This window comes from Girardinichthys multiradiatus, chromosome 15 (genome assembly GCF_021462225.1).
Source record: "Girardinichthys multiradiatus isolate DD_20200921_A chromosome 15, DD_fGirMul_XY1, whole genome shotgun sequence".
Taxonomy (NCBI): Eukaryota; Metazoa; Chordata; class Actinopteri; order Cyprinodontiformes; family Goodeidae; genus Girardinichthys; species Girardinichthys multiradiatus.
Genome location: NC_061808.1, coordinates 36,332,304 through 36,347,744, shown reverse-complemented (window position 1 = coordinate 36,347,744; position 15,441 = coordinate 36,332,304).

Here is a 15,441-nt window from a genome sequence, read left to right as displayed (position 1 = left end):
TGAATACCACCTTCATCCAAACAACATGATGCTACCACCACCATGTTTTATTGTAGGGATGGTTTGTTCAGGGTTATGTACACTAATAATATCCCACCACACATAGTGCCTGATCTTCAAAGATCCCAAGTAGCAGGTGCTAATTTGCGTGTACTATAAATAAATTGCACGTGCAATAACAGGGCGTGTTGCATGCAGTTTTCGAAAATCCATTGCGCTCAGGCACAAAAGAGGTACAGACGGCCCTATTTAAATGAGGACATTGCATGTGCTCCTAGCTGGAACAAGAGGAAAAGCAAACAGATCCTCTGTTGTGTTGCTAGACATATGCAGGGATTGTTACGCTGCATCATTTAAAATGATCCAGTCACTGATTTTTTTCTTCTGCTCCATTCAGCCCTTGTTTTTCTGGAATTTTACAGTTAGTCATTTGTGCTGCTCACAGCAGCACAACAAATGACAAGATCAGGCCCATAGATCAGGCCCATATTGTTTTACACGTAGGCCAAAAAGTTCACTTTAGGTCTCATCTGACCCCAGCACTTTCTTCAGCATTGATGTGACCCCTGAATGGCTTGTGACAAACTGCTAATAAGACTCCTCATGGCAAGAGCTCTTTTTGTATTTGCTTTCTCCTGTAAAAACATCTGTAAAGAGCAGATTTGTGGAGTGTATAAGCAATTATTGTCTGGTCAGCTCAATTTCCCACATGAGCTGTAGAATTCTGAACCTCCTCCAGAGTTACTATGGGCCTGTTGGTTGCCTCTCTGTTTAATTGACTGTGTGACTGATTCCGTTCCCAACCTTTCAGTTTGGATTGATAATCATCACTGGTTAGGTTTGCAGCTGCGTCATATATTTTCCATTTTTAAATTGTGGATTAAACAGAGCTCTGTGAGATGTTCAAAGCTGGCGATTTTGCTATATAATCTAACCCGCTTTAAACTTCTCAACATCCTATTCCTCGACCTGTTTTTCATGTTCCTTGGTCTTCGTGATGTTGGTTGTTCACTAATGTTTTCTAACAAACCTCTAAGGTCTTCACAGAACAGCTGAATTAATACTGACATTAAATTACATAAAAATGTTTTTTTTAGAAAAAATGCCACAGAAAGCGAACGTGAGCATACTGTCTTTGAACGCACCATTCTGGGTGGTGAAAAAGAACATTTACCTAGTCACTGAACACTGCTCCACATTGAGGCTTCAGTTTCATTAGTGTGCATCTACTGAGAGAGTGGCAACATCTACATTGCCTCCAATTGTTCTGTTTTTTTGCACCAATGCTGGTGGAGCAGCAGAGTAGTTAGTGCCTACACTTAGGCCCTATTTGCATTATTGATCCATTGAAAGTGGGATTTTTTTTATGTGGAACAGCTAAATAAGGGCATGGATTTCCAGCTGATTTGCATAACCGTCATTTTTATTTCTCGCTGCAATTGTGTAGTCCAAACTCAAGTGGGCCTATGCTGAAAGAGGATAAATTTGGTTCGGTTGTTGGGTGTATTAACCCATACAATTAATTACACTGTCCCCCAGCATCAGAACCTCTTCAAAGTGCCGAATCGAAGTGAGTCAACAGTATTTAAAGAGACAGCACCAAAACGAGATGTTCTCAGATGCACCTCAGAACAGGGGTAAAAGAATTCAGACCAAAGCATTGCAGTTATACTTTATATAGACCTCAACTAAATGATTTAAGTGTGAAAAGGAGGAATTCAAAAGTATGATACAGTATTTCCCCTAAAGTCCCCAGAGTCTGGGTGAGGCTGGGTCGCATAAGGGATTCCACAAAAAACGTTGTTAAAACATATCCTCAAAAGTCATCAACAGTTAATGATTTCTCCAATACATGAACTGTTATGAAGACATGAATGGAACATTGAATGAAGATCATGAAAAGTTCCTCACAACATGGCTTCTCCAACTAACTCCTTGCTGCCAGAGACTAGACAACACTTCCTCTCACATATCTGAGCCACATTTGGCTTCAGAGAGGAGGCACTTAAGACTCTCGGTATGGCTCGAAGATGATCATCAGTAAGTCTGGACCTATACTTGGACTTGTTAAAGTTCATGGTGGAGAAGAACTTTTCGCACAAATATGTGCTCCCAAAAAGGCACATGGTCCGCTTAAACATTCAGGAAAGCTCAGGGAAGCTGTGGGACAATTCTCTCAAAAATTGCCCATGCTTGTCTGCTTTTCCACTCACCTCCCTAAATTTGGCCTTGAGGTCAGAGTTGCATTGCAGGTCAATAAGCTCCATTTGAAGCACATGAGGGGTATCTTGCACATCGAAGGTGAAGGGGTCTGCAAAAATTTGAAAAGTGGCTCTGTGCGTCTTGAAGTCTGCAAATCTGTGATCAAATTCCTTCTGCAACTTCAAAATAGCATCAACATACTTCTCATCACTGAATGGTGTGCTTGCATCCACAAGTGCCTTGCATGCTGGGAAATGGCAAGGTTTGTCTGAGAGAGCTGGGCTTTCCATAACACAAGTTTTGTGGAGAATGCTCTTATGTTGTCATAGGCAGCACAGAGAAGCTGCCCCTGGCCTTGTAACGTCTTGTTCAGTACATTCAGCTCATGTGTGATGTCGACAAGAAAAGTTAAGTCCATGAGTCATTTCTGATCATTCAACTCTGGAACAGCCATCCCATCCTTCTCCATGAAGGCTTTCACTTCTTCTCTCTGTTCAAAAAAATCTTTTCAAGACATTCCCCCTGCTGAGCCAACGTACCACAGTAAAATAGAGCACATCTTCATATTCTGACTCCATTTCCTCTAAAAAAGCATGGAACCTCCTATGCTTTAAGCCCCTGGATCTGATGTTGTTGATGCATTTCACAACAACAGCAATCACGTTGTCACACTTCAGGCATTTGCTGCCAAGGGCCTGCTGAGGGATAATGCAGTACAGAGCAATGGCCTCTTCTACACCCTCCTCCTCAAATTTTCTCTGAACAAATGCCACCAGTCCATTTTTCCTCCCCATCATTGATGGCGCTCCGTCGGTTGTTATTCCAACAAACCTATTCCATGGCAAACCGGCATTCTCAATGGCATCACACAGCTGGCGAAATATCTCATGAGCGGTGGTCTGGCCATGCATTGGAATTACTCTGAGCAACTCCTCTGTCACTTCAAAATTGCGATCAACACCACGGACATAAATTGAGAGCTGAGCAGTTATGTCTGTGCTCTCATTGAGAGCAACAGAATATGCATCAAAACATCTTTCTGCCACTGTGTTGGCAGAAAGGCTGATTTTGCTGAACTGGCTTTTCTTTTCCAGACAATCTTTACTTGCAGCCTGTAATATGCAATTTTTTACAAACTCTCCCTCTGTGAAGGGTTTTCCCGCCTTAGCAATCATCTTACTAACCATATAGCTAGCTTCGACTGCTGCAGCATTCTCTTTGGTTGCCTTCTTGAAGAAATCTTGTTGCCTCACTAGACTTGTTTTAAGGCTGGAAACCCGGTTGGCTCTCTCATTCCCCTGGTATTTTGCACATTCCTCAGCATGTTTAGTTGAATAATAACGTTTCAGGTTGTATTCCCTGGGCACTGCAACTTTTTCAATGCACATAAGGCATGTCGGGATGCCCCTATGCCCAACAAAGAAATACTGTGTCTCCCACCTTTGCTGAAATTGTCTGTGCTTGTCATCTATCTTTCTCTTCACTACAGGCTTTGGCTTTGACAAAGACATGATGAGGGTGTGACAAAATGTAGTTTATTCCACCTATTGTCGCTCTTGTTCCACGTTTTATAGAAGCCTTTAGCCAGCTAGCGACGCATGGGGTACGTCTCGACACGTGATGTCATTTCCGCTTCTACTTGTCACAACAGCGCGCCGGATGACAAACAGCCCGGTAGCAGTCGCCTTTCTACGCGTTTGATCGTACCATTTGTTGATGGTAGAATGTACCTGAATGGCGACTTCAAAAAAAGGTGACTGCTACCGGACTGTTCATCATCCGCCACACTGTTGTTACCAGCGTAATGTGCATAAAGTTGGTGTAGCTTAGCCTAGCACCGAATGTCAGCCACGACGAGGAACGGCAGGCGGGACTTCCTTCAGAGGTCCACTCCCCCTGTGGGCTGCACTAATATTATACTTTCATATCACGGTGGGGGCCACAAGATATCGTCCTGCGGGCGGCAATTGGCCACAAGAATGAGACCTCTGTTCTAAAGTAAAATATTATTCTTTTATGGTGCGTTCAGACTGCGATTTGAGCATCAGGGGAAACTGGTTTTCATGTAAAGTCAAGGTGGCCGCACGTGTCGGGGCCTTTCACGTGTCTCACGTGGCGTGCTTTCATGCATTTCGCTTAGGGGGCTGTGGGTTTTGAGATTTCAAGACACACAAAACAATACCACCATGAAACAATGTCTTTGGTTCAGAAATGTATTGACTGTCCTGCAGTGTCTGTAGGAGGAGGGAGCAGGCAGAGAGCAGCTGCCCGTAATCAGACTGTCTGCCTCGGATCAAACGGGAGGAAGACCCCACTGTATGTATCCAACTAACCTCAAAGCTGTCAAATGTCTGCAGTTTTGGCTTTAAAGTCCTTGTCCATATTATTGCCATGCCTGAAACAAAAATGTCCTTATAAAGTTTGACCAGAATATGGTCAAATGGTATGAAGTACATATCCTTTCCACCTCCTTTTGGATAGAATCGTGTGTTGGGCCTATGAGGGTGGAAAAACTCCACTTCCACATCTTGATGATGAGCGTCCACAGTGAAAGCCTTTGCTAACCACCTGTTCTGGTCATAAATGACTGCAATCCAATCTCTGCAATGAACAATGAACAATCTGCAGTGAATTACAGCAGAAAAATCCAAGCTCTTTACAATAAGCAAAATAGGACAGCCCCTCCTATAACAGATGTGGGGCCCGACGCAGGAGGGCTGCTTGGAGGATCCAAATTAAGAGAAGTAGAGCAATATCCCTTGTATAGGGATAGAGATTCTGAAACAAAAAAAACACAACTTAAGTTCCAGTACAATCAGCGTATCTGGGTTTACAGTGTAGCTGCTGATATCTGTGGGCAGGAAGGATCTCCTGTGCACAGAATGATTATGCATTGAGGTCCAGAATAGGTAAAAAAAAGAAAAAGAAAACCACTACATTCTAAAATGTGTTCTCTATATAATATTTTAAGTATATCAAAAAATACTAGACATCTAGTACAAGACGAATCTCAATCAAAATGAACAACAAAACAAACGGCAACAATTAGTGTAATGTCTTAATCCAAACAAGGATGAATTGTCCCATGAGCATAAATGTGTGTCACACACCAAGCTCATTTTTCAGCTTTTGAACCTTTGGTGGTAGCTCACCTAAATTTAGCATTATCTGCTGAATGAAGGTAAAAGTCTTCATCAAGCACTTACTGCAGGTGGTATGCATAGGTAAAATCAAACAAGAGGCACATTGCTTGAAGTAGGTTGGTGAGCATGTCCATTACAAGGCTGCCCTCAAGAATGATCCCCACTCTGGAGGGGTTTAGTTGTGGTGATGCTCGACTTGCAGCTCTATCACAAATCTGGTTTTCAGCTTATTTCAGCCTATTTCAAATATTTAAATAGGACTCCCAATGGAGTAGTGCGAGAAGGAAGAAGAAAAAGAGGATTTTTAAGTTAAAGTCAATTTGTCTATCAACTGTATGGCCACTTTACAAACCCTTAGAATTTTGTCCAAAGTACCCAGCTGCTCTACTTCACCCTGACCTTTATGAGGTACAGTGCCTTGCGAAAGTACTCGGCGACTTGAACTGGTCAACCTCTTGCCACATTTCAGGTTTCAAACATAAAGATATAAAAATTACAATTTTTTGTGAAGAATCAACAACAAGTGGGACACAATTGTGAAGTGGAATTAAATTTATTGGATGTGTCAAACTTTTTTAACAAATAAAAAACTGAAAAGGGGGGCGTGCAATATTATTCGGCCCCTTTACTTTGAGTGCAGCAAACTCAGTCCAGAAGTTCAGTGAGGATCTCTGAATGATCCAATGTTGTCACAAATGACTGATGATGATAAATAGAATCCACCTGTGTGTAATCAAGTCTCCGTATAAATGCACCTGCTTTGTGATAGTCTCAGGGTTCTGTTCAAAGCACAGAGAGCATCATGAAGACCAAGGAACACACCAGGCAGGTTCGAGATACTGTTGTGGAGAAGTTTAAAGCTGGATTTGGATACAAAAAGATTTCCCAAGCTTTAAACATCCCAAGGAGTACTGTGCAACCAATCATATTGAAATGGAAGGAGTATCAGACCACTGCAAATCTACCAAGACCCGGCCGTCCCTCTAAACTTTCATCTCGAACAAGGAGAAGACTGATCAGAGATGCAGCCAAGAGGCCCATGATCACTCTGGATGAACTGCAGAGATCAACAGCTGAGGTGGGAGAGTCTGTCCATAGGACAACAATCAGTCGTACACTGCACAAATCTGGCCTTTATGGAAGAGTGGCACAAAGAAAGCCATTTCTCTGAGATATCCATAAAAAGTCTCGTTTAACGTTTGCCACAAGCCACCTGGGAGATACACTAAACATGTGGAAGAAGGTGCTCTGGTCAGATGAAACCAAAATCAAACTGTTTGGCCACAATGCAAAACGATATGCTTGGCATAAAGCAACACAGCTCATCACCCTGAACACACCATCCCCACTGTCAAACATGGTGGTGGCAGCATTATGGTTTGGGCCTGCTTTTCGTCAGCAGGGACAGGGAAGATGGACAGGGACACTTCCAGCTGTTCAGAGCGGATCGCAGCGCGGAGCTATCGAGGAAGAGGCGAGGAGGCGGAATCTGCTTTTATATAAATGAAGGTTGGTGCAGAGACATAAAAGTGCTGGGGAAAACATGTAGTCCTGATCTGGAGTCATTTTCCATAAACTGTAAACCGTTTTATTCACCGAGAGTTTTCCTCGTTTAAAATAATTGGCTCATATTTTCCACTGCATGGCTGCACTTCTGCTGCGAAAAAACATCTTGCTGAGCTGATTACAGATGTGGAGAAAAAACACACAGACTCTTTCATCATAATACTGGGAAATTTTAACAGAGCAAACCTCTCCAATGAACTCCCCAAATACAGACAGCATATTAAGTGTACCACCAGAGACAAAAACAAACTGGACCATTGCTACACAGCTTTAAAGGACTCATATCATGCTGTTACCAGGGCTGCTCTGGGATTTTCGGATCATTCTCTTATCCACCTCATCCCAACCTACAGACAAAGACTAAGAGCTTCCAAACCCAAGGTTCACACTGTTAAGAAGTGGACTGAAGAATCAAAGCAGATGCTACAGGCCTGCTTTGAATGCACACACTGGACTGTTTTTGAAACTTCAGCCACTGACTTAAACCAACTAACTGATGTGGTGACATCATACATCAGTTTCTGTGAGGACATGTGTGTGCAGACCGAGACCTTCTGCACCTTTGGGAACAACAAGCCATGGTTTACTCCACATCTCAGGAATCTGAGCGAAGACAAGGAAGAAGCTCATAGCAGTGGAGATCGGGCGCGGTACAGGCAGGCCAGGAACAGACTAACAAAGGAGATCAAAGTAGCCAAGAGAAGCTTCAGTGAGAAGCTGAAGAACAGCTTTCTACTGGTGATACTTCGGCTGTATGGACTGGTCGGAGAAACCTGACTGCCTACAGGAGCCCCCCCCACCCATCCTGAACAGAACCCTCACCTGGCCAACCGTCTGAATGGCTTCTACTGCAGATATGACAGGAAGCCGTTCACGCCTCAAATCATCTCCTCCATATCCCATTAAGGAACAAGTTCCTCCCACAAAGCTACCAACCCCCTACCTTCAGATCCTCTGCCTGCACTAAAGATCTCCGAGGAAGATGTAAATAGGCTCTTTCAGCGCATGAAAACAAAGAAAGCTGGAGGACCTGATAACGTCTCCCCATCATGCCTGAAAGCCTGTGCAAATCAACTCGCTCTGATCTTCACCCAGATCTTCAACAAGTCACTGGAGACATGTGAGGTCCCCTCCTGCCTCAAATGATCCACCATCATCCCAGTGCCCAAGAAACCCACCATCCTAGGATTAAATGACTACAGGCCTGTAGCCCTGACGTCTGTGGTCATGAAATCCTTTGAGCAGCTGGTGTTGAAGCACCTGAAAGACATCACAGGCCCCCTGCTGGACCCCCTGCAGTTTACTTACCAAGCAAACTGGTCGGCAGATGATGTGTCAACTTAGGCCTACACTTCATCCTGCAACACTTCGACCGTCCAGGGACGTACGCCAGGATCCTGTTTGTAGACTTCAGCTCGGCCTTCAACACCATCATATCAGACATCCTCCACCAGACGCTCACCCAGCTCAACGTCCCAGCCTCCACCTGTCAGTGGATCAACAGCTTCCTGACAGAGCGACAGCAGCAGGTGAGACTGGGGAGCATCATCTCCCAAACCAGATCCATAAGTACTGGTGCCCCCCAGGGGTGTGTTCTATCCCCACTCCTCTTCTCCTTGTACACAAATGACTGCACCTCAGTGAGTCATGTGAAACTCCTGAAGTTTGCAGACGACAACACTGTCATTGGACTGATCCAGGACGGTGATGAGTCTGCATACAGACAGGAGGTGGATTCGCTGATACACTGGTTTAGTCAGAACTACCTTGAACTCAACCCACTCAAGACTGTGGAAATGGTGGTGGACTTTTGGAGAACACCACCCCCATACACCCCCCTCACCTTCCTCAACAACACCGTGCCGGCTGTGGAACACTTCAGGTTCTTAGGAACCACCATCTCTGAGGACATAGACACTGTTCGAAAGAAGGCTCAGCAGAGACTGTACTTCCTGAGGCAACTCAAGAAGTACAACCTTCCACAGGAGCTACTGGTCATCTTCTACACTGCCATCATTCAGTCTGTCCTGTCTTCATCCATCTCAGTGTGGTTTGGCTCATCCACAAAACAGGACAGGTCCAGAATGCAACGAATAATCAGGAATGCAGAGAGAATAATCAGGGCTGACCTTCCCTCCATCCGGGACTTATACAGGTCTAGGGTCAGGAAAATATCTGCTAAAATCTCTGCAGACCCAACACACCCTGCACATAAACTGTTTAGAGTTTTACCTTCAGGCCGCCGCTACAGAGCAGTGTTCACTAAAACCAGCCGCCACAGAGACAGTTTCTTCCCCCAGGCTGTTGAACATTTAATAGAGTACCAAACAACAGCATACATATGTTGCAAATGCACATTTTTATTTATATATGTGTATATTTGTATATTGTATATATGTATATTATTTAATGCAAAAAACAAAAACCAGAGAGCAAAGTGTACCGGACTCAGATTCCTTGTTTGTATGTACTGTACGATACAGCAATAAAGCTGATTCTGATTCTGATTCTGAACATAGGCCGCTAGGCATACGGAGGTCTCAACCCAAATGCCGGCCTCCACCCAAACAAAGTTCACACTAACACAAGCAACTGCTAAAATAAATATGTAAATATAAGCAATAGGAAAAACTGTCCAAAAAACCTAAAATCACCTGAAAAACATCCCAAAAAATAAATAAATAAATAAATAATTTTAAAAAAGACAAAAAACTGTTTAGAAACAGATATGCAAAAAAAACTTTGAAAAAAATCCAATACAAGAGGGGAAAAAAGAAGAGGAAAACAACAAAATGCAAACATAGAAAATGAAACAGCCCAACAAGACAAAAAAAAATAATTATTGTTTAATAATAATAATTCTTGCACTTACTTGCAACCATCATCACCCAGATCCTCAGGTTAGAGCTACACCTCAGCCCGTATCCAGAAATCAGAGGATGTACTTCCTGCAGCAGCTGAACAAATTTACCTTGCCAATAGAAATGATAGTATGTTTTTACAAGACCACCATTACTGTAGGTCCTTCTGCAAGTTCCTTACTTCTGATCCTCTAAATCTCTGTCAAGCACAATAGGACACTCCAGTGGGTCATTCAACCTGCAGAGAAGGTGACTGGCTGCAATATAACAGGCCATTGATGTCTTTCAGACTTGTAAACTGGACAGGAAAGATTGTGGTTAATCCCTTCCACCCTAGATGTAAAGTGTTCATCATCTTTCCAGATTGCCATGACAGGTTCATGGTCTCTTCCGGGATCCTTGGAACCTGGATCCTGGTCTAGGAGCATCACATAATGGTTAGGCACCATCCCTGCACAGAAACCACAAAGTCCTCCAGAGAATTACCAAAGCAGTCAAACATGGCATCAGATCTGATCTGTCCTCCCTGCAGGACAGCTATGATGGTTCCGCAGACTCAGTAGGAGCTTTTAACCTTACCGTATAAGGCTCCTCAAACAGGACATAACGCAGTATCTACTTTTGCTCCAGTAATCAACACAATGTTACTTTCACTAACATATAAGCTAGTTTCAACTTCCTTCTTACCTTACTTCTGTGTATATCTTTCATTACAGACATACGTATATACATATGAAAATGTTTCCTTCACTGACTCGTTTTTTCTTGTCCTCCGTGGAGAGGCAGCATTGGAGGTACAACCTGATACAATCTGATCTGTGTTTTGACAGTTTTATGCAGTTTAGATTTCTGAGTTATTAGTGTCATCTAAATCTTCAACCTGTAAGTTAGACCCAATCTTAACCAAATTATTTAAGGAAGTGTTCCGTTTGATTACCAGCCCCATTCTAGATATGATTAATCTATCCTTACTAAATGGATATGCACCACAGGCTTTTAGGGTAGCTGTAAGAAACCTTCTCTTGATCAAAATGACAGAATAAATTGTAGACCTATATCCAATCTTCCTTTCTTATCTAAAATTCTAGAGATAATAGATACTAATCAAGTGTGTGAGCATTTCTACAGTAATGATCTGTTTGAGGAGTTTCAGTCAGGTTTCAGAGCTCATTAGGTTTGTTTAAATCTTATTTGTTTGACAGATTCCAGTTTGTTCACATAAATAATAATACATTTTCTTTTCACAGTCCAGGGTTACTTGTGGAGTACCACAGGGTTCAGTGCTCGGGCCAGTTGTCTTTACCATATATATGTTTCCAATTGGTAAAATTATCAGGCAGCATGGGATAAATTTCCACTGTTATGCTGATGATACTCAGCTTTATTTATCCATAAATACTAATGAATCAAACTAGTTAGACAGACTATACCTTGACCTGGATAATTTAAATTTGTTGCTTTTAAATTCAGACAAGACAGAAGTTGACATCTTCAGACTAGTCTTTAAGAAAGAAACTAAAGAACATGGATGTTATCTTTGACATGAAGATGTCATTAAAATCCCATAGTGAACAGGTTTGTAGGATTTCCTTCCTTCACTGCTGGAATATAGTCAAAATTATTGTTAACCGAGTGTGTTAACTGTGTGTGTGTGTGTGTGTGTGTGTGTGTGTGTGTGTGTGTGTGTGTGTGTGTGTGTGTGTGTGTGTGTGTGTGTGTGTGTTCCTGTCTTGGCATCACAGTGAGAACCATTTTCCCGATTTCACCATCAAATTGAGGACCGTTTGTACCAAAGTGAGGACATTTTGCTGGTCCTCACGACCTATTTTGCTAACGGTTAGGTTTAAGACTAAGGTGTGAATTGACTTTAGGTTAAGCTTAGAGTTAGGCATGCACTGGTAATGGTTAGGTTTAGGGTTATTGTCAGGGTTAGGGCATAGAAAGGGTTGAAAATGACTGAAAATCAATGGAAGTCAATGGGAGTCAACACATGGTCGTCACTACATATAGCAAAACAAGAGTGTGTGTGTGTGTGTGTGTGTGTGTGTGTGTGTGTGACACTGTCAGGTGTTATAAATAATAACTTGTAACTTGAGGTGTTTTATTTACCTTAAAGCGATATCTGGCACTCGGAAGAGGATGCTAATTTGTCATGGTCAGGTGTGTAGCTGCTGGTGGCAAGTCTCAAGCTGGCAGAAAGATGCTCACCAAAAAGAGATGATAGGCAGTAGGCACACCTTATGTTACAGTACTTCTCTTCAGAAAGCAGGAACCAGAATGTCCCCTTGATGTTCGCAGATGCTCTGGCCTTGATCTGAATATCATTTTGGAGAGTGAGAATTTCATTCTCCATCGCAGCAGTATCCAGGAGAAAAAGTCCAGCCATTTTTGAAGCAATGTCATCCACATCAATGTGTGGGCCAAATGGGAAATGGGAAACACTTGAGAAAAGCCAAGTCCATCAGCCATTGTTCATCACACAGGCAGTTGTGCAAGACATCGTTACTCTGACTGAGAAAATCTTTCACTTCTGGCTGCAGCTAAAAAAATTGTGCCAAAAACTTGCCTCTGCTCAGCCCCCTTACATCAGTATGCAGCAATAATTCCGTGTGCTCCGTGTCACTCTTCTCTACATGTTCACGGAACATCCACCACCGAAATCTCTTTGCGCAGATAGAGTGAACAGTCCTTGTACTGACATTCATAATATCATCCATGTTCACTGCACAAAGCTTGTTGATAGACAATGCAGTGGTAGTGGATGAAGTTGGGGAAAGCATCATGTTTCTTACATAATGCTATGAAGCCATTTGTGCGACCCGCCATGGCTGGGGCTCCATCACTGGTAATAGAAACCAGTTTACAAACAGGCAGACCTATTCTGTCCACCAAACCTATAAATGATTAGAAAATATCCTCTCTTCTTAACTGCCCCTTTAAAGGCAAAGTTGCAAGTATCTTAAACACCATCCTGATGAAAATGCACAGTTTCAGTCACCTGAAATGGTTTTCACTTCACAGGTGTGCCCTGTCAGGTTTAATAAGTGGGATTTCAAACCATATAAATGGGGTTGGGACCATCAGTTGTGTTGTGCAGGAGGTGGATACAGTACACAGCTGATAGTCATACTGAAATAGACTGTTAGAATTTGTGTTATGGCAAGAAAAAAGCAGCTAAGGAAAGAAAAACGAGTGGCCATCATTACTTTAAGAAATGAAGGTTAGTCAGTCCGAACAATTGGGAAAACTTCCAAAGTGTCCCCAAGTGCAGTCGCAAAAACCATCAATCGCTACAAAGAAACTGGCTCACATGAGGACCGCCCCAGGAAGGGAAGACCAAGAGTCACCTCTGCTGCGGACAATAAGTTCATCCGAGTCACCAGCCTCAGAAATCGCAGGTTAACAGCAGCTCAGATTAGAGAACAGGTCAATGCCACACAGAGTTCTAGCAGCAGACACATCTCTAGAACAACTGTTAAGAGGAGACTGTGTGAATCAGGTCTTCATGGTAAAATAGCTGCTAGGAAACCACTGCTGAAGACAGGCAACAAGCAGAAGAGACTTGTTTGGGCTAAAGAACACAAGGAATGGACATTAGACCAGTGGAAATCTGTGCTTTGGTCTGATGAGTCCAAGTTTGAGATCTTTGGTTCCAACCACCATGTCTTTGTGCGGTGCAGAAGAGGTGAACAGATGGACTCTACATGCCTGGTTCCCACCGTGAAGCATGGAGGTGTGATGGTGTGGGGTTGCTTTGCTGGTGAAACTGTTGGGGATTTATTCAAACTTGAAGGCATACTGAACCAGCATGGCTACCACAGCATCTTGCAGCGGCATGCTATTCCATTCGGTTTGCGTTTAGTTGGACCATCATTTATTTTTCAACAGGACAATGACCCCAAATGCACCTCCAGGCTGTGTAAGGGCTATTTGACCAAGAAGGAGAGTGATGGGGTGCTGCGCCATATGACCTGGCCTCCACAGTCACCTAAACCCAATCGAGATGGTTTGGGGTGAGCTGGACCGCTGAGTGAAGGCAAAAGGGTCAACAAGTGCTAAGCATCTCTGGGAACTCCTTCAAGACTGTTGGAAAGCCATTTCAGGTGACTACCTCCTGAAGCTCATCAACAGAATGCCAAGAGTGTGCGGAGCAGTAATCAAAGCAAAAGGTGGCTACTTTGAAGAACCTAGAATATAAGAAATATTTTCAGTTGTTTCACACTTTTTTGTTCAGTATATAATTCCACGTGTTAATTCGTAGTTTTGATATCTTCAGTGTGAAGCTACAATATTTGTTGTCATGAAAATAGAGACAACTCTTTGGATGAGAAGGTGTGTCCAAACCTTTGGCCTGTACTGTATATATTACTCATAACTAAGAAATTGATTTATTTTGTTTTAGGACTTATAGGTTAAGAAATATATTTGGTTGTTAATTTCCTAATGTCTGATTTGGGAAAAGTGGCTTGATAGAGTTTCTGTTTGATTGTACAGGAAAGAGAATTTTATTAATTCAGGTATGCGTAACCTTGTTCTAACAAACCTTATCTAGAAAAATGAACGTCACTAATGTGAAGTGTAGGTTACACAGAAATATCTGAGTGTGAATTGGAGTGTTGGATTAACCTTATTACAGCATCGGGAATACCTCTGATTACCTCATTAAGTTGGCCTTGTGTGGAGACAATATTATATTTTTAGCAAAAGTCGTGGCAAGAGAGCCATGGTGTCCATGGTCAATTATAAAGTGGGTAATGGACCAGATATTTTTATCCATCCAATGTCGTAAAAAAAAGGGACTTTCTATTGCAGTTATCTGTTATTCTACATTGGGGTACAGTGAGGAGTAAAATTATGTGAGTACATGACTTTTCAAAATAATTGAGTCATTTCACAATGGGCCAAAGATTCCATCTTAGTTAAGTATTTCTTCCAAACACTGTCAGGTCTCTTTGTAGCCAGATATTTAGTTTGGATTTACATTTAAAAATTTGGTTTTATAAATTTAATATTTCACAATTCGCTTGATCCTTGGTTATATAGACCCCAAGATATTTCACAGACTGTTTGATGGGGATGTTATAGGCATTTCCTATGCTACGGTAATGTATTCACATTTATTACAGTTAAGAGATAGTACTGATACTTTGGTAAATGTATCAAGGAGATCGGAGATTTTTGGAAGTTCTAAGTTTTTTAGGAAAATAGTGGTGTCATCTGCTAGCTGACTTATAATGATCTGTTCATCAAAAACATCTAGTTTGGGAATATCTGAGTTTTTTTTTTACATAGGTTGCAAGCATTTCTACTGCCATAATGAACAAAAAATGGGAGATTTTACTGACACTTTTGTGGGTTTGGAGGCAAGACCAGAGCGCAGAACATGGCGAGGAGGCTGCATGGTGAATAGATGAAATTGTAATGATGAAGATCAGAATCAGAATCAGCTTTATTGCTACAAGTACACTCCGGTACACTTTGCTCTCTGTTTTTTGTTTTTTGCATTAAGAATATACATATAGTATACAATATACAAATATATAAATTAAAGGTGCATTTGCAAAATCTGTATGCTGTTGTTCTGTACTCTATTAAATGTTCAACAGAGAAACAACCTGCTCTGTTTTAGTAAACAGTGCTCTGTAGCGGCGGCCTGAAGGTAAAACTCT